Raw genomic sequence first — 20,505 nt, 5'->3', positions numbered from 1 at the left:
TTATGAGTACATGCACGTCTCCATGATGTGTGTAGTCTCATCCATTCCTGTTGTGATGTGTGTGGTTTGTTGAATGTTGCACTGCAGTGTGTTGGGATGAGTGTGATCATGTTTCCTAACGTGTCTTTGCGGTTTCTATGTTTCCCTAGGTCACTCCCTTGCGGCATGATTCTGTACCAGTTGGATCCCTGAACCTGGTAACGTCTGTTTCTGATGCAATCATGTGAATAAACATGGAGGCAACACATCATTGAGTGAGTAAGTGGTATTTATTTACAGATTGTGCATAGGTGTAGGTGACATGGCCGGCACGGCGGTCCTGGGCAGGGCTGGGCCGGCCGGTGTAGGCTGGATGATGCAATGTCACTGTAAGGGGGGTCATGACCTGCCATGTACATTGACATCAGCTTATGGTTGTGTTGGCCTGCACCTCCCCCGCCGAATACGTGCCCCGCCATGGTGGCGCCAGTGATCGAACATTGTTGCAAATGAAGCATCCGTCCCTGAACCTTCCACATGCACTTGCCGGTGTGTGAGCGTGACGGTCTGTGCACCTGCAGCCAATGGGAGGTGTGAACAACGGCCACGTGTGCCCAATAGAATGTACCGTATGCTGTGCACCGCAACACCAGGGCCAGTCATTGGCCCTTTTCCAAACACGCTTCCAGGGCTGACCAATGGCTGGCGCCGTATGCCACTGACATGGCCACAGGGCCCTATATATGTGTTATGTGCAAAAGCACACATTCTACGATGACCACCGACTGCTGCCTGTGACCATCACCTCCACCTGCTGCTGCAGAGCTGACCACCGACTGCTGCCTGTGACCATCACCTCCACCTGCTGCTGCGGAGCTGACCACCACTGCCGCTCTAGTGCCATACTCCGTGACCTTGGCATGTCGAGAGTCAAAGAGATCCGGTCTCGTCCCTTCACCACCGCGGAGCTGGATGTCCTCGTGGACGGTGTGCTCCGCAACTACGGACGCCTGTACGGCGCACCCGGACAGGTGGTAAGTGCAGTGGGGGACAAGTTGTTGTGCATGAGGTGTTCCATGACACCTGGGCTCTGGAATCTTGACGGTGTGATGTGGGACCAACACATGAGTCGAAATGTGCATGGCTGCAGAGAGAAATGTGTTGCCCCTATCTGTGTGACTGGCCAACTGTCCACTGACTTGCACCCTTTTGTCTCCCATCATGGTAGGTCAAGCTGCGCATTCGCAAGGACGTGTGGAGGAGCATTGCACGTGATGTACGAGCAGTGGGGGTGTCCAATAGACGACATACACACTGCCACAAACACTGGGACGACATTTCCAGGCTGAGCAAGAATGTAGCGGAAGTGACACTAGGGATGATTCCAAGAACGGCACGTCTGGCCCGACGCTCAATGACCCCTCTCATGCACCGTATCATAGCTGTGACGCATCCTGACCTGTCCGAGCGGTTGCGTGTGGATCAACAGCAACGTGGCGGTAAGCATACTGTCAGTGTATGTTGCTTGTGAGTGCAATGCATGTATTGTTGCCCAGACACATTAGTGACTTCCGTGTATCGTGTGGCTCGTTGCAATAGCATGTTGGTGACAATAGAGCAGTTAAATGACACTTCCCGGTGCGGCATGTTGAGACGCCACTCGCTAAGCAGTTGAGTGTTGATGCACATGCTGTAGTGCTCCGTCACCCCTTGGCAAGACTGGTGTGTAGATGTAGTTGCTCATGTCCTGTCTGCATGCTGTACATGTAGCACGGCCAACGCCACTTAATTCCTGTGAGGATGACTGGTAGGGGTGGCCCGTGAGCAGGTTGTGGGATCGATGTACATTGTCATCAGTGGCATTAGGGATTCCGTAGCAGTACTGTACGTGAGTGTGCCCATGACTTACACCCATTTCCTGTGCATTTCAGCTTTGGCAAAGGGCACTCAGCCACAGACGGAGGAGATGATAGAAGGCAATGCATCCGGATCAGACGTCGCACACACGCAGACTGACACAGAAGGGGCCAGCGCCGGAGAGGGGGACAGCACCGTCCCGGAGGACTCGCATGTGGAGACAACATCGTCATCATCTTCCGACAGTGTTGATGAGTCAGCACTGTTGTCACAGACTGGGAGTGGGCAATCAACACCTTCGGTCGGGACACAGCACACAGGGCCCACCCTGCCGCCAACTGCACCATGTACTGTTCGTGCACGCAGGAGTAGGGGGAGCAGAGTGGCGTTCGGTGTCGGCACCGCTGCCCCAGCCTCGGTGAGCCAAAATGCTCTTTGTGCAGAGGCTGTTGATCTGCTGCGACAGCTGTGTGTGGGGCAGACCAATATGATAAATGCTTTCCAAGACCACGATAGGAAGTTGGGGCAGGTGGTGGCTTTCATGGAAGGTATGCATGGCGATCTGGCTGGTCTACACAGGACAGTGCCGTCATTGGCTAACAGTGTGTCGTCTGCCATTGTACAGTCGCATGGACTGGGTGCTACTTCCGTTCCACCATCTACAACACTGGATGTCTCAGGGGGGAGTGAATATTCTGACCAGGACTCTAATACAGGTTATTGAACTAGAAGCAGCGTCAGCCAGCACGTCAAGGCACAGAGGCCTCAGACCCCATCCCCTAGGTCAGCTAAATCTGTTCACAAAGACAACGTCAGATACAGTGGAGTACACACACGTGATCCAAAAGAGGGGTTGGGTGTAATGGCTACACATGCTGCACAGGCATCCCACACACAAGGTACTCCCAAGGCAAGCCTTACTCCCAGTTCCATTGACACTACCTTGGACAAGGACATTCAGAAGACGAAGGCACCTCTTGAGAGCTGGGACACTCCCAGGGCCAGGGAGACTAGGAAGGAAGGACCCACTCGCAAGGGCAGGGAGACTAGGAAGGAAGGAGCCACTCCCAAGGGCAGGGAGACTAGGAAAGAAGGAGCCACTCCCATGGGCAGGGAGACTAGGAAGGAAGGAGCCACTCCCAAGGGCAGGGGGACTAGGAAGGAAGGAGCCACTCCCAAGGGCAGGGAGACTAGGAAGGCTAGGAAGGAAGGAGACACTTCCAAGGGCAGGGAGATTAGGAAGGAAGGAGCCACTCCCAAGGGCAGGGAGACTAGGAAGGAAGGAGACACTCCCAAGGGCAGGGAGACTAGGAAGGAAGGAGCCACTCCCAAGGGCAGGGAGACTAGGAAGGAAGGAGCCACTCCCAAGGGCAGGGAGACTAGGAAGGAAGGAGACACTCCCAAGGGCAGGGAGACTAGGAAGGAAGGAGCTTCTACCAAGGGCAGGGACAAGGACAGTCACAAGACAAACGCACCTAAGAAGAGCACGGACACTCCCAGGGGCAGGGACACACACAGGGAGAAGGTGTGTCCTGGGGATAGGTACACCACAGACGACAAGTCTGCTGCCTGGAACAGGGCACCATCCAGGGAACAGGGAAAGTCCACAGACAACATTCCTCCTACGGAAATGGAACATCCAATGGCCAAGGCCTCTCCCATGGACAGTGGCGCTGTCAAGGACAGGCATACATCACCCATTGATGGACTGAGGCTGCTGTTTTCTGGGAAATGGAATACAGATGTCTCCGCATTGGAGTCACCCCTTACCTCCACTCCCATCAGGGCCCGTCAGGAACGGATGCAGGTGGACCCTGTAGTAGCATCCCCCATGACACATGTTGCAGAGGACAGAAGGCAGCCACACAGCAAACGACAAGCAGGCTCCAGCAAGTCCCCAGAGAGCATTCCCCCGCCAGCAGATGCACCTCCCATGGTGGGTGATATTTCTTCTCAGTCCGGCCCACTTGCCAGTCCTGTCCTGTCCAGGGTGCAGTCACATGTCCCCAGGAAACGTAGGCACACAGCATTGACACATGCCCAACCCGATGCCGGCCAATTGCAACTATCCCCTGCTCCCAGGGCCACCCTGCCTCCTGGACCATACAGCCCTGTGGCTCATCATTTCAGTGGTCCCAGTGGCGCCGCTGCAGTTGACTCGCATGTGTCAGTAAGTGGCACTGTGTCTGTTGTTTGCTGTCATGCATCATGTAGTGGCACTGTATCAGTTGAGACCTATCCTGTATCAGGTGCTGGCAGTGTATCTGGGTCTATGGGCCATGTGTCATTCACTCGGGCTGTGGCTGTGTCTCTAACTCCTGTATCAGGTGCTGGCAGTGTATCTGGGTCTATGGGCCATGTGTCAGTCACTCGGGCTGTGGCTGTGTCTCACACTCCAGTATCAGGTGCTGGCAGTGTATCTGGGTCTATGGGCCATGTGTCATTCACTCGGGCTGTGGCTGTGTCTCACACTCCTGTATCAGGTGCTGGCAGTGTATCTGGGTCTATGGGCCATGTGTCATTCACTCGGGCTGTGGCTGTGTCTCACACTCCTGTATCAGGTGCTGGCAGTGTATCTGGGTCTATGGGCCATGTGTCAGTCACTCGGGCTGTGGCTGTGTCTCACACTCCTGTATCAGGTGCTGGCAGTGTATCTGGGTCTATGGGCCATGTGTCAGTCACTCGGGCTGTGGCTGTGTCTCACACTCATGTATCAGGTGCTGGCAGTGTATCTGGGTCTGTGGCTCATGTGTCAGTCACTACATCTGTGGCTGTGTGTCACACTCCCATTTCTGGTGCTGCCAGTCTGTCCGATGCGGGTACTTCACGCAATCCACCTGATAGTGTGATGTAAGTTGCTGTTGTATGCCCTCTGATGTACCTGCTCTGGTGTCCACACTGCCCTATTGCTGTTCTCATACTGATGTATGCCCTCTGATGTACTGCCTCTGATGTACCTGCTCTGGTGTCCACACTGCCCTGTTGCTGTTCTCATACTGATGTATGCCCTCTGATGTACCTGCTCTGGTGTCCACACTGCCCTGTTGCTGTTCTGATAGTGATGTATACCCTCTGATGTACCTGCTCTGGTGTCCACACTGCCCTGTTGCTGTTCTGATAGTGATGTATGCCCTCTGATGTACCTGCTCTGGTGTCCACACTGCCCTGTTGCTGTTCTCATACTGATGTATGCCCTCTGATGTACCTGCTCTGGTGTCCACACTGCCCTGTTGCTGTTCTGATAGTGATGTATGCCCTCTGATGTACCTGCTCTGGTGTCCACACTGCCCTGTTGCTGTTCTCATACTGATGTATGCCCTCTGATGTACCTGCTCTGGTGTCCACACTGCCCTGTTGCTGTTCTCATACTGATGTATGCCCTCTGATGTACCTGCTCTGGTGTCCACACTGCCCTGTTGCTGTTCTCATACTGATGTATGCCCTCTGATGTACCTGCTCTGGTGTCCACACTGCCCTGTTGCTGTTCTCATACTGATGTATGCCCTCTGATGTACCTGCTCTGGTGTCCACACTGCCCTGTTGCTGTTCTCATACTAATGTATGCCCTCTGATGTACTGCCTCTGATGTACCTGCTCTGGTGTCCACACTGCTCTGTTGCTGTTCTCATACTAATGTATGCCCTCTGATGTACCTGCTCTGGTGTCCACACTGCCCTGTTGCTGTTCTCATACTGATGTATGCCCTCTGATGTACCTGCTCTGGTGTCCACACTGCCCTGTTGCTGTTCTCATACTAATGTATACCCTCTGATGTACCTGCTCTGGTGTCCACACTGCCCTGTTGCTGTTCTGATAGTGATGTATGCCCTCTGATGTACCTGCTCTGGTGTCCACACTGCCCTGTTGCTGTTCTCATACTGATGTATGCCCTCTGATGTACCTGCTCTGGTGTCCACACTGCCCTGTTGCTGTTCTCATACTGATGTATGCCCTCTGATGTACTGCCTCTGATGTACCTGCTCTGGTGTCCACACTGCCCTGTTGCTGTTCTCATACTGATGTATGCCCTCTGATGTACCTGCTCTGGTGTCCACACTGCCCTGTTGCTGTTCTCATACTGATGTATGCCCTCTGATGTACCTGCTCTGGTGTCCACACTGCCCTGTTGCTGTTCTCATACTAATGTATGCCCTCTGATGTACCTGCTCTGGTGTCCACACTGCCCTGTTGCTGTTCTGATAGTGATGTATGCCCTCTGATGTACCTGCTCTGGTGTCCACACTGCCCTGTTGCTGTTCTGATAGTGATGTATGCCCTCTGATGTACCTGCTCTGGTGTCCACACTGCCCTGTTGCTGTTCTCATACTGATGTATGCCCTCTCATGTGCTGCCTCTGATGTAGCTGTTCGATGCCATGGACTGTTGATGCACCTAGCCCCTCTGATGTGCTGCCTCTGATGTAGCTGGTCGATGCCATGGACTGTTGATGCACCGAGCCCCTCTCATGTGCTGCCTCTGATGTAGCTGTTCGATGCCATGGACAGTTGATGCACCTAGCCCCTCTCATGTGCTGCCTCTGATGGACCTATGACTTGCCATGCACTGTTGGTGCACTTGGCCCCTCTGATGTACTGCCTCTGCTGGACCTGTGCCTTGCCAAGGACTGTTTGTGCACCTAGCCCCTCTCATGTGCTGCCTCTGATGTAGCTGTTCGATGCCATGGACTGTTGATGCACCTAGCCCCTCTCATGTGCTGCCTCTGATGGACCTATGCCTTGCCATGCACTGTTGGTGCACTTGGCCCCTCTGATGTACTGCCTCTGCTGGACCTGTGCCTTGCCATGGACTGTTTGTGCACCTAGCCCCTCTCATGTGCTGCCTCTGATGTAGCTGTTCGATGCCATGGACTGTTGATGCACCTGGCCCCTCTCATGTGCTGCCTCTGATGTACCTGCTCTGGTGTCCACACTGCCCTGTTGCTGTTCTCATACGAATGTATGCCCTCTGATGTACCTGCTCTGGTGTCCACACTGCCCTGTTGCTGTTCTGATAGTGATGTATGCCCTCTGATGTACCTGCACTGGTGTCCACACTGCCCTGTTGCTGTTCTCATACTAATGTATGCCCTCTGATGCACCTGCTCGGGTGGTGTCCACACTGCCCTGTTGCTGTTCTCATACTGATGTATGCCCTCTGATGTACCTGCTCTTGTGTCCACACTGCCCTGTCGCTGTTCTCATACTGATGTATGCCCTCTGATGAACGAGCTCTGGTGCCCACACTGCCCTGTTGCTGTTCTCATACTGATGTATGCCCTCTGATGTACCTGCTCTTGTGTCCACACTGCCCTGTCGCTGTTCTCATACTGATGTATGCCCTCTGATGTACCTGCTCTGGTGTCCACACTGCCCTGTTGCTGTTCTCATACTGATGTATGCCCTCTGATGTACTGCCTCTGATGTACCTGCTCTGGTGTCCACACTGCCCTGTTGCTGTTCTCATACTGATGTATGCCCTCTGATGTACCTGCTCTGGTGTCCACACTGCCCTGTCGCTGTTCTCATACTGATGTATGCCCTCTGATGTACCTGCTCTGGTGTCCACACTGCCCTGTTGATGTTCTGATAGTGATGTATGCCCTCTGATGTACCTGCTCTGGTGTCCACACTGCCCTGTTGCTGTTCTCATACTGATGTATGCCCTCTCATGTGCTGCCTCTGATGTAGCTGTTCGATGCCATGGACTGTTGATGCACCTAGCCCCTCTGATGTGCTGCCTCTGATGTAGCTGTTCGATGCCATGGACTGTTGATGCACCTAGCCCCTCTCATGTGCTGCTTCTGATGTAGCTGTTCGATGCCATGGACTGTTGATGCACCTAGCCCCTCTCATGTGCTGCCTCTGATGGACCTATGCCTTGCCATGCACTGTTGGTGCACTTGGCCCCTCTGATGTACTGCCTCTGCTGGACCTGTGCCTTGCCAAGGACTGTTTGTGCACCTAGCCCCTCTCATGTGCTGCCTCTGATGTAGCTGTTCGATGCCATGGACTGTTGATGCACCTAGCCCCTCTCATGTGCTGCCTCTGATGGACCTATGCCTTGCCATGCACTGTTGGTGCACTTGGCCCCTCTGATGTACTGGCTCTGCTGGACCTGTGCCTTGCCATGGACTGTTTGTGCACCTAGCCCCTCTCATGTGCTGCCTCTGATGTAGCTGTTCGATGCCATGGACTGTTTATGCACCTGGCCCCTCTCATGTGCTGCCTCTGATGTACCTGCTCTGGTGTCCACACTGCCCTGTTGCTGTTCTCATACGAATGTATGCCCTCTGATATACCTGCTCTGGTGTCCACACTGCCCTGTTGCTGTTCCGATAGTGATGTATGCCCTCTGATGTACCTGCTCTGGTGTCCACACTGCCCTGTTGCTGTTCTCATACTAATGTATACCCTCTGATGCACCTGCTCGGGTGGTGTCCACACTGCCCTGTTGCTGTTCTCATACTGATGTATGCCCTCTGATGTACCTGCTCTGGTGTCCACACTGCCCTGTCGCTGTTCTCATACTGATGTATGCCCTCTGATGTACCTGCTCTGGTGTCCACACTGCCCTGTTGCTGTTCTCATACTGATGTATGCCCTCTGATGTACCTGCTATGGTGTCCACACTGCCCTGTTGCTGTTCTCATACTGATGTATGCCCTCTCATGTGCTGCCTCTGATGTAGCTGTTCGATGCCATGGACTGTTGATGCACCTAGCCCCTCTGATGTGCTGCCTCTGATGTAGCTGTTCGATGCCATGGACTGTTGATGCACCTAGCCCCTCTCATGTGCTGCCTCTGATGTAGCTGTTCGATGCCATGGACTGTTGATGCACCTAGCCCCTCTCATGTGCTGCCTCTGATGGACCTATGCCTTGCCATACACTGTTGGTGCACTTGGCCCCTCTGATGTACTGCCTCTGCTGGACCTGTGCCTTGCCAAGGACTGTTTGTGCACCTAGCCCCTCTCATGTGCTGCCTCTGATGTAGCTGTTCGATGCTATGGACTGTTGATGCACCTAGCCCCTCTCATGTGCTGCCTCTGATGGACCTATGCCTTGCCATGCACTGTTGGTGCACTTGGCCCCTCTGATGTACTGCCTCTGCTGGACCTGTGCCTTGCCATGGACTGTTTGTGCACCTAGCCCCTCTCATGTGCTGCCTCTGATGTAGCTGTTCGATGCCATGGACTGTTGATGCACCTGGCCCCTCTCATGTGCTGCCTCTGATGTACCTGCTCTGGTGTCCACACTGCCCTGTTGCTGTTCTGATAGAGATGTATGCCCTCTGATGTACCTGCTCTGGTGTCCACACTGCCCTGTTGCTGTTCTCATACTAATGTATGCCCTCTGATGCACCTGCTCGGGTGGTGTCCACACTGCCCTGTTGCTGTTCTGATAGTGATGTATGCCCTCTGATGTACCAGCTCTGGTGCCCACACTGCCCTGTTGCTGTTCTCATACTGATGTATGCCCTCTGATGTACCTGCTCTGGTGTCCACACTGCCCTGTCGCTGTTCTCATACTGATGTATGCCCTCTGATGTACCTGCTCTTGTGTCCACACTGCCCTGTTGCTGTTCTCATACTGATGTATGCCCTCTGATGTACTGCCTCTGATGTACCTGCTCGGGTGTCCACACTGCCCTGTTGCTGTTCTCATACTGATGTATGCCCTCTGATGTACCTGCTCTGGTGTCCACACTGCCCTGTCGCTGTTCTCATACTGATGTATGCCCTCTGATGTACCTGCTCTGGTGTCCACACTGCCCTGTTGCTGTTCTCATACTGATGTATGCCCTCTGATGTACCTGCTCTGGTGTCCACACTGCCCTGTCGCTGTTCTCATACTGATGTATGCCCTCTGATGTACCTGCTCTGGTGTCCACACTGCCCTGTTGCTGTTCTCATACTGATGTATGCCCTCTCATGTGCTGCCTCTGATGTAGCTGTTCGATGCCATGGACTGTTGATGCACCTAGCCCCTCTCATGTGCTGCCTCTGATGTAGCTGTTCGATGCCATGGACTGTTGATGCACCTAGCCCCTCTCATGAGCTGCCTCTGATGGACCTATGCCTTGCCATGCACTGTTGGTGCACTTGGCCCCTCTGATGTACTGCCTCTGCTGGACCTGTGCCTTGCCATGGACTGTTTGTGCACCTAGCCCCTCTCATGTGCTGCCTCTGATGTAGCTGTTCGATGCCATGGACTGTTGATGCACCTAGCCCCTCTCATGTGCTGCCTCTGATGGACCTATGCCTTGCCATGCACTGTTGGTGCACTTGGCCCCTCTGATGTACTGCCTCTGCTGGACCTGTGTCTTGCCATGGACTGTTTGTGCGCCTAGCCCCTCTCATGTGCTGCATCTGATGTAGCTGTTCGATGCCATGGACTGTTGATGCACCTAGCCCCTCTCTTGTGCTGCCTCTGATGGACCTATGCCTTGCCATGCACTGTTGGTGCACTTGGCCCCTCTGATGTACTGCCTCTGCTGGACCTGTGCATTGCCATGGACTGTTTGTGCACCTAGCCCCTCTCATGTGCTGCCTCTGATGTAGCTGTTCAATGCCATGGACTGTTGATGCACCTGGCCCCTCTCATGTGCAGCCTCTGATGTACCTGCTCTGGTGTCCACACTGCCCTGTTGCTGTTCTCATACTAATGTATGCCCTCTGATGTACCTGCTCTGGTGTCCACACTGCCCTGTTGCTGTTCTCATACTGCTGTATGCCCTCTGATGTACTGCCTCTGATGTACCTGCTCTGGTGTCCACACTGCCCTGTTGCTGTTCTCATACTGATGTATGCCCTCTGATGTACCTGCTCTGGTGTCCACACTGCCCTGTTGGTGTTCTGAAAGTGATGTATGCCCTCTGATGTACCTGCTCGGGTGTCCACACTGCCCTGTTGGTGTTCAGATACTGATGTATGCCCTCTGATGTACCTGCTCTGGTGTCCACACTGCCCATGCTCGAGCCTAGACTGTGATGTTACCCCGATTATGTGTAAATAAAATTGACAATCATGTGTCGTGGGTTGTCGGAGTCTTTCTTGCGTGTGTGATGGTGGTGTGTATTTGTATTTACTTCAAGGCAGTGGGTTCAGATACATGTCACTACCCCCTACCTAGGTCACGACCCTTGAAGGCGCTGCCCTCCACACGAATATGTGGTTTCCGGAAAAGGTCACTCCCCCCTCCCTACGTCACGGCCCTTGCAGGTACTCCTCTCCAGACAGCGAATGGTTTGTAGCCTACCTGCTTCGTCCTCGATGGTGGGCCAAGACTAGGACGTGGTGGTTCGCGAAGAGTATCGGGTAAGCGTGTAGTGCAGGGTCCATGTCGGCGAGCGGCTCGTGGTGGGTATGGTCGCTGTGGGGCATCCGCAGTGTTCAGGCAGGTTGTTTTTCCGCAGCGCTTTTATGTGTATTTTCCACCATCTTGATTTGGAGGACGGTCCTAGACGTCAGTCCGTACGGCGGAGTCTCTGGATAGGTTACGTCCGCCGCGTGGTTGGGTGTGGTATTGCGGCGGACCGTGATCTACCGCCGCGGACGGATTTTGGCCCATATTTCCTATCCTGATTTGGCGGACGGAGTGTCCGCGACGGGCGGACGGAGAATAGCCATGTTCCGCATGCTCCAGGGCTGCGGAGGCACTTCCGTCCGCCATCCTAATGAGCTCCATAGTCTGGTTTACGGAGGGGAATTAATAAGTTCAGTGTCATCGGTGTACAACACCAATTGAACCTTGTATTTGTCAATGATATCCGCTGGTGGTCAAATATAGATATTTAACATGGATGGACTCAGAATTGATCATGTTGGAACTCCTTGAGGCAAGGTGAGGGTCTCAGAAACATAGGGCTTTTGAGTGACTTGAAAAGTTCAATCCTGGAGAAAGGACTTCAATCCTTTAAACGCCTTTCCACCTATCCCGGACTCCTGGAGCCTGTGAATTAGGAGGCAGTGGGATATGGTGTCAAAGGCAGTGCTTAGGTCCAATAATATTAGGGCGGAAGTCTGACCTTTGTCCACAATCTGGGGTCGATTCCGATCTCGTTCGGAAAGCATTCCGAACAAATCGGTTCTGGAATGCTCTCGCGTGCGAGCATACTGAATGATGGAGTATGATGCAATGCATGTTAAATCCCACTGACTCGTCCGGAATGCAATCCGTCTGACCGAATCATCCTCAAACAAGCCCGATGCAACCAACTTGTTCAGAAACGCTCAAGATTAGTATTCCGGTCACGAATCAGCCTGGGTTCAACTCGCAAACAGATAAAGATACATTGGACTCGGTTTCAGAACAGTGTAGTTCTGTGTAACAGATGTCAATTGTGAAAAGTCAAAAACAGTCAAAACAACCATTGGCAATGGCGAAAATAAATAAATAAGTTAGCCACACCCACCAATCCACCTATATAAAGGTCACAAACATGTCCATGATTCTTTGCTACAAAACAACTGCTGCTATCTCACTGAATATGCCACACATTCCCTGCTCATACACTCACATGTCACCCACCACACTACTTGCACTGATTTTTGTTTGGTTACAAATATTCTCACAAAACGCACTCCTTTTCTCATTTACAATCACCCGCATCTTCACACCCACCCTCACCATGGCCCCAAAGAAACAGCCACGTTTCACAGAGGAGTTGGATGTGCTTGTGGATGAGATTGTCAGAGTAGAGCCACAGTTATTTGGGAACCAAGTCCAACAGACCTCCGTCCCAGAGAAATAGAATGTGGGACAGGATAGGCGCCAAGGCGAATGCTTAAGCACCTTGCATGTGCACAATGATGATATATTATATCAGGAACAGGTACTATGATGTGCGAAGGAGGGTCAAGAAGCTGCTGGCCAGGGAACACGCACAAAGACAGCAGACTGGTGGTGGCTCTCCTGCACAACCTGTGCACTTCTCTTCCTGGGAGGAGAAGGTGCAAGCCATACTTCCACTGGAGAGCGTCTATGGACTCACAGAAGCAGCAGAGACTAGTGAACACCCAATCCACAGTCAAATAAAGTTGCGAATTACACCCCTAGAGACATCACTGTAAAAGATAAAGTTCAACAAATGACTGGTTTAACTTTGAAAAACATAGAGTCAAAGAGCGTGTGATGTGTATGTTAGATTGATAACAAATATACCTGCAATGAAATTGAAAATTCACCAACCTATTACCATGTACATACTTCTCATAAACTCACACCAAGGCCTTGTGCTCCAAACAACATGCACCAGCGTAAGACATCTTGCTAGCACTTTTCCACTCACTCACAGGAAAGCTGAGTCGCAGGTAGGCTGTTTGGGATGGCTGGTAATGTGGGTGTGGCCATAGGCCCCATGGGACTTATAGTCACAGCAAACAAGCCTCCTCACACACAGCCCAAACAGACCCACTGGAAAAAAGCGGCCCTCACAGTGAGTGGAAATGTACTAGCAAGATAGCTGAAACTGCTGCATGGTGTCAGGAGCACAAAGCGTAAAGGAAGTTGTAGGCAATTCAAACAACTTGCACCAGCATCTAAGGAGTTATAGGCAAGTCAAACAACATCCACCAGCATAAGACATCTTGCCAGTACTTTTCTACTCACAGGAGATCTGAATTGCCATTCACTGTCAGGAAAGTAGAGTCACGGGTAAGATATTTTGGATGGTTAGGACGGTGTGTGGCGGACAGATCCTGATGGGAAATGGAGTCAGGGCAAACACTTCTCCTCCCAACCTGTACAAACAGACCACCAAAAACCATGCTTACCTGATAGTGAGTGGAAATCTACTGATAAAATAGCTGACACTGGGAACTTCTGTCTGGACAACTACACCTTGTGAAGGAAATCGCCTTTAGGGGCCACTGGGTTACATTCAAACACCTGCTATGCCTTTCCAAGAATGAGGAGTCAGTCAGACAGTAGAGAATACAAACATACATTTATTAGTAATACTCTGCAGAGGAGTCCAATCTGACCTGCACCCTAAGATGTCTGCCAAGGAACTGCCTCCCCAACAGACTACAACACATAATGAATCTTCCACGAGCCTCCAACCACGCCCACAGTGGAAAGTTACCAGCCTGGGCCAAACCTGAAAAAAGAGGGCACAGACGGATGAGCTACCACCTGCCACATGGGTATATGTTATTGGCAAGGTTACCGCGCTGAGCCTCAGGGTCTCCTAACGTGGGAGCAGTACTACACACTCGGATAGATATGCGAGGGCAGAGTGGCCTATTCATTAGTAAGTTGAGAAACAGTCTTGAACAGAAGAGAAAATAATAATGAAATACAATGTTCCGCTGAGGTAAGCAATATGAGTAATGAGGCCTAGTTCAGGCATAGCCTAAGCATCCTAATAGGGATAACGAAATACAATATGGAGTCACACTCGCTAACTTAAGCCTGCACATTACCGGGATAACTCAGTGGATTGCATAATGTGAATACAAATGGTGTCTATTTATCCACACACTGCTAACCTAAAATATCTTGAAACGGGCGCATTGCAGGAATGGGAATTTCAAACCTAACAGACCCTCATTTAAGCAGGGGAGGCTAAATGCTTTATTGAGGCTACACAGTAGGGTTGTTACAATTCTAAGAGGGGACACATAAAATGCATAGTCACTCATGTTACCAGGGAGAATAAAGAAACATACTTAGTATTAAAATCCACTTAGTACTCAAAAATGCCCTCATCTATAAGCATCATATTCTGGATATCCTGCATCATCATAGTAGAGACCTTGTTATCACGTCCTGGCAATCTAGGGGTAGGGGTGAGCTTGCTCACACAATAGGTGCAACATGCTGGAAGGCAATTTATACATAGGCAACATCTAATGATGACACCTGCTATTGCTACTAGGACAAGTAATATCTTCCAACCCCATGACGTCAACAGACCCCAGAGCCACCCTGTGAGGGACCATGAACCATCATCCTGATGGATATCTGAAGCAAGTCTGTGTAATTTCTGTATTGCAGAGTATACAGTAGGGGCACTATCAGGAATGTACACACAGCAGCTGCTGCCGATGACGTGGCAGGCTCCAACCCTAACAGCCAGAATGACGTCTAAAACCATCCAATTTTGAAGAGCAAGGAGCCTCGTAGCCTGAAGCTCAACTGTAATATTAATCAGTATACCTGCATTAGTATTGATAACGCTCTCAACTGCTCTGGCAAGGTGACGAATATTACGGCTATTGAACATGGGATCCCAGAACGGCAGAATGCCCTTTATTATGTCAGTAAATTGCTATAGGGAAGTATCTGTCTGATCAATATCGGCTGCATTAACAACTCTCTTAACTCGATCCATATGGAGATCGCTTCGCTGTAGTCTATGATCCTTGTGATATTTAGACGGTGCGATGTAAACGGGAGGTAAGAGGAAAGAGACATAACACCGGCCAGACCATACCCTGGGAAGCCAGGTATAAGTCTGTTCCACAAAGATGAAGTGTACATCCGAAGGTGTAAGCAGAGGTGGGCTACTAGTAGTGTTCAATCCATAGGTGCAGTTACAACTGCTCTGTCTTACAGAAACTTCTCCTGAGCCTTCAACACAGAAACTAGCTGTTGCATTGATCACAGGGATGGGCATTACTTTGTCTTCAGTGATATTTTGTTCCCAGAAACATTTGAAGTATTCGATAACATTACAACCTTGGAAATCTAACATTTCTTTCTCATATGCTTCAAAAATGTTTATGCAAGCCTCTGGCTGTAGGGAACCCTCCTTGCCATCTGCCCCAGGTGTGTATCCCTGGTGCCCAACTATATACTCCGTACATAGAGAAAGAGGGGTCCATGTACACATCAATATCTTCATAAGACACACATTATTTAAAAAGGATAAGAATACGTATGAGAAACAAAATTATCACACTGTTATTTAATCACAATGTGCTTTTCAACTAAATATGTCATATCATTTGCAATCATACGATTGTAATAGTGCCCCAGGAGTGGGAAGGGTAGGTGGGAGTGTTATGTGAGAAAAGGGATGTGCAAAATTGGTCATTTGTGCAAAAAACAATCAATGCATAGTACAATATACAACAACGAATCAGTCTGGCTTAAAGCGAAGAGCCAGTTGCACAATCAAAGCAGTCAATGCTTCACTAAAATGTCAGACAACCATGCTGGCAGCACATATATTAATATACTCAATGCTGGAAGCGCAAGCTGGTTCAAGGTGGTATCCGTCGACGTTTCGACCTCCAAGTTGCAGGTTAGGTGCACATAGGACCTTAAAGCGGGGTCTCATTAGGACGAAGGGAGTGAAGCGGGGCAAGTGATTCATGGGCGTTGGGCCAGAAGGCTCCAAATTGGGGAGGAGAGAGGAGATTTCACAAGGAGCTCAATGTATTCTCCCAGGTGTAGTTGTGGCTGAGAATCTATGCCTTCACGGTCATCAATGTTGTGTTCAGGCCGTTCAGTGTCGCCGCATATCACAGAAAAAAAGCCACAGCCGCGGTCTCTATATTCTCCAGGCCAATTCAGGATAGACTTCAAAGAGTCTCCGTATTACAATGTCACTGCACGTCAGAGAAAAGAGCCGCATCCGCGGTCTCTGTATTCTCAAGATCAGTCCTGAAAAACTTCCAAAAGTCTTCGTGTTCTCACGTCAGAGGGAAAAGAGCCGCGTCCGCGGTCTCGGTATTCTTGAAATCAAAACGACGGGAGGTCATTATTCCCTTCCTCTGCAGCGGTGAAAAGCACATAGTGATTAAATAACAGTGTGATAATTTTGTTTCTCATACGTATTCTTATCCTTTTTAAATAATGTGTGTCTTATGAAGATATTGATGTGTACAGGGACCCCTCTTTCTCTATGTACTAACTAGCACCCAAGTCCCTGTGACTTAATTGGGTAAAACACCCCCTTTTTGTAACAACTATATACCCCAACACTGCTTTGTAATCAGACTGTACCATTTTCATAGTGTCCGCATGATAGTGCATGTATACCATAGAAAGCAATTGGAACCATGCCTCACAGCTACCCAAGTATGACAGGGGCAATGACACCAACAAATCATTCTTGTGCATAACAGAGGCGAGTAACCCACACACCCAACAATTTGTGGCATTAGTGGTACCATTTATCTGATGAAGCATCTGCAGAAAAGCATTCTCGATATAAGTCTGTCTATGTCTCTCTTTATGCAGGGCCAGTGTAACAAGTAGCTGCTCAGGTGGAACCGGGGTAGTTCCTTTCAAAATGTGCACAGGATGCTGTTCTTCTAAATACGAGACCACCCCAAATAGCGTTAGCGGTACTATGAGGATGACTACTACCACTACTACCCTACTCCCAGTAGACCAACTAGACCACACAGGACCATTCTGCTATAATGGAGGGGTCACCACGGGCTGCTCCTCCTTCATGACTGCACGGCCAAATGAATACATAGAAAGAAACCTTAGGCATTGGAGCCACAAAAGTACAACTGACCAGAGGGGCACAAGTCACCCAGGGTCCAATTAGAGCATTGCCGGTAGGCTTCTATTGTTCTTCAACGATGGTGCTATGAAGCACTCGAACTGGGGAGCTGCGCTATCGCAGCCCTTGCTGCAAAAAACAAAAACCATCTTCTTTCAGGATAGGGCACCCTCCCTCCTGGGTGAGTACCCTCAACGATCCTGTCCAGGGCAGTGCACCAGCATAGCTCACTCTAATCTAATACAGGCACCTAAGTCCTAAGCTCAAGTCCTTCCCCTAACTCCTGGACTGGTCTGCTGGTGCACCGTCCCACTTTCAGGGCCACAGGTTGTACCTGGTAACTCCAGGCACTGTCTCGTCAAAAAAAGGGGGCTGAAACTCAGGGTCAGATGGGTATTGAGACTCAGGTTCTGGTGTATTGGAAACGTGTTAATCCGGGGCTGCCCTTATTATGGCCATGTCTGAACTGGGTGGTGTGGAGTGCAATAAAAACGATGGATTTAGGCCCAGATCTCTGTACTGGGGTGAATGTATGACATTGTTCTGCATTCTGTCCATCAACTGTTGTTTTTGCATTTGTCACCCCGAGTGGGATGGGTATGCTCAGACGTGAGTCCCATGCTCTCCACACCACTGAAGTCAAGCTATCCTGGCTGGAGACGGCTGATAGCCAGAAACCGGTCCTAGAATGCTTGATTCTGGTTCAGGAAGGACATGGCTTGGCAGTTCGGGCTGGACTGTTCCCATGAGGCACAGGGTCAAGGCTGATTTGTGTATGGACATGTCTGAACTGGGGTGGTGTGGAGTGCAAAAAAATGATGGATTTAGGCCCAGATCTCTGTACTGGGGTGAATGTATGACATTGTTCAGCATTCTGTCCATCAACTGTTGTTTTTGCATTTGTCACCCCGAGTGGGATGGGTATGCTCAGACGTGAGTCCCATGCTCTCCACAACACTGGAGTCAAGCTATCCTGGCTGAAGATGGCTGATAGCCAGAAAACGGTCCTAGGATGCTTGATTCTGGTCCAGGAAAGACATGGCTTGGCAGTTTGGGCTGGACTGTTCCCATGAGGCACAGGGTCAAGGCTGATTTGCATATGGCCATGTCTGAACTGGGGTGGTGTGGAGTGCAAAAAAACAATGGATTTAGGCCCAGATCTCTGTACTGGGGTGAATGTATGACATTGTTCTGCATTCTGTCCATCAACTGTTGTTTTTACATTTGTCACCCCGAGTGGGATGGGTATGCTCAGACGTGAGTCCCATGCTCTCCACACCACTGGAGTCAAGCTATCCTGGCTGAAGACAGCTGATAGTCAAAAACCGGTCCTAGGATGCTTGATTCTGGTCCAGGAAAGACTTGGCTTGGCAGTTCGGGATGGACTGTTCCCATGAGGCACAGGATCAAGGCTGATTTGCATATGGCCATGTCTGAACTGGGGTGGTGTGGAGTGCAAAGAAACAATGGATTTAGGCCCAGATCTCCGTACTGGGGTGAATGTATGACATTGTTCTACATTCTGTCCATCAACTGTTGTTTTTGCATCTCTGGTGGAGGCGCCTCAAACAAGGCTGCGTATCTTTCTTCGTCCGCCTGTGCCCACCTCAATCAGGCGTCAGAGAAAGGAACGAAGCGTGGCACTAGCTCTCCTTCTTGGTCAGCAACGCAGTTGTGGGTCCATTGGTCATACAGAAGTAGGAGAGGAATCCATTTGATGTAGGTGGCATGCACCCAATTCTTTCGGCCTTCAAGCTTGACAGCTGTGCGGGTGGCGATCAGGACAAGCAGGGGTCCTTTCCACCTCGGCTCCAGGCAGTTCTTTATTTGAAAGTTCTTTACAAGAACAAAGTCACCGGGCTGTATCTTATGCCCGGGACCCTCTGGCACTTGTTGCAGTGTAGGGTGTATCTGTTGGTAGATAGAAAGGTGATCTTTAGTTAACTTGTACAGATAGTCTACAAGTAGGAGGTACTATATCTCAGAGAAGCGCTTGGGTCTTGAGACGCCCCAGACGTTGGCTGAATGCCCAAAGACCACCTCATACGGGTACAACCCTGTCCTAGAATGAGCTGTCGCTCTGGTAGATAGTAAAGCCATGGGTAACACATCTGACCAACGCAATCATGTGCTTTCCTGGATCTTTGCTAACTTTAGTTTGAGAGTACCATTGTTCTTCTCAACCAGGCCTGCTGACTGGGGGTGGTTCGCTGCATGAAACATCTGCTTAATGTGCAAGCCTTGGAACACCAATTCAATGACCTGTGAATTGAAGTGACTTCCGTTGTCACTCGAAATCACACATGGCAATCCATAGCGCTGGAAGAACTCTTTTAAAAGTGCCTTTGCAGTCACCATAGCTGTATTCTCTTTAGTGGGATAAGCCTCAATCACTTTACTGAATGCACAAATCACTACTAGCACATACTTCAAATTGTTAACTTACTCCATTTCGATGAAATCCATCTGGAGAACCTCAAAAGGGAAGGAAGGCAGTGCAAACTTACCAGCGGATGTAGGAGTACCTTTCCCAGGATTATGCTTCAAACAAATGATACATTGCTTCACTAGATGTGTGGCTACCTTAGATATATTATGGTTCTGCCATACTGGGTCCAATAGCTTGTATTCTTCTTTGCCACTAATATGTCCTGGGCCATGGGCCATGGTAACAACAGGGAGCACGTAGGCGTAGGGCAGCAACCATCTCTGCTTCCCAGATAAATCAGTCCAGCACCCATCCTTGTCCAAACGCCCTGAATTGTCCTCCTATAGTGTCAGTTCACCTATGGTTGCCTCACTCTGTATTTCCCTGACATTTTCTAATGTGTCCTCGAACATTCTATTATCTGGGACCCAACTAGCGGGACCTGCCACAAACATCTTTTTCATCTATGATCAAACTGTCTCCTTAGCTTTCTAGTCTGCAAACACATTTTCCCTCCCAACATCATCTGTGATGGCTTCATGAGCGCTACATTTTATTATTGCTAACTTATTGGGAAGTGTCAATGCGGACAGCAATCTATGTATCAATGGGCCGTTCTGTATTCGCAGTTCATGCGAAGTCAAGAACCCTCTTACCGCCCAGCGGCGCCTAAAATTCTGGGCCACCCACAAAGACGTACTGGCTGTTGGTGTAGACATTAACAGCCAGTCCCTCACTCAACTCACAAGCCCTAAGGAGGGCAACCGACTCTGCAGC

The sequence above is a fragment of the Lissotriton vulgaris genome, chromosome 2_1 (genome assembly GCF_964263255.1).
Source record: "Lissotriton vulgaris chromosome 2_1, aLisVul1.2, whole genome shotgun sequence".
In the NCBI taxonomy this organism is placed as follows: domain Eukaryota; kingdom Metazoa; phylum Chordata; class Amphibia; order Caudata; family Salamandridae; genus Lissotriton; species Lissotriton vulgaris.
This window is presented reverse-complemented; position numbering follows the sequence as displayed.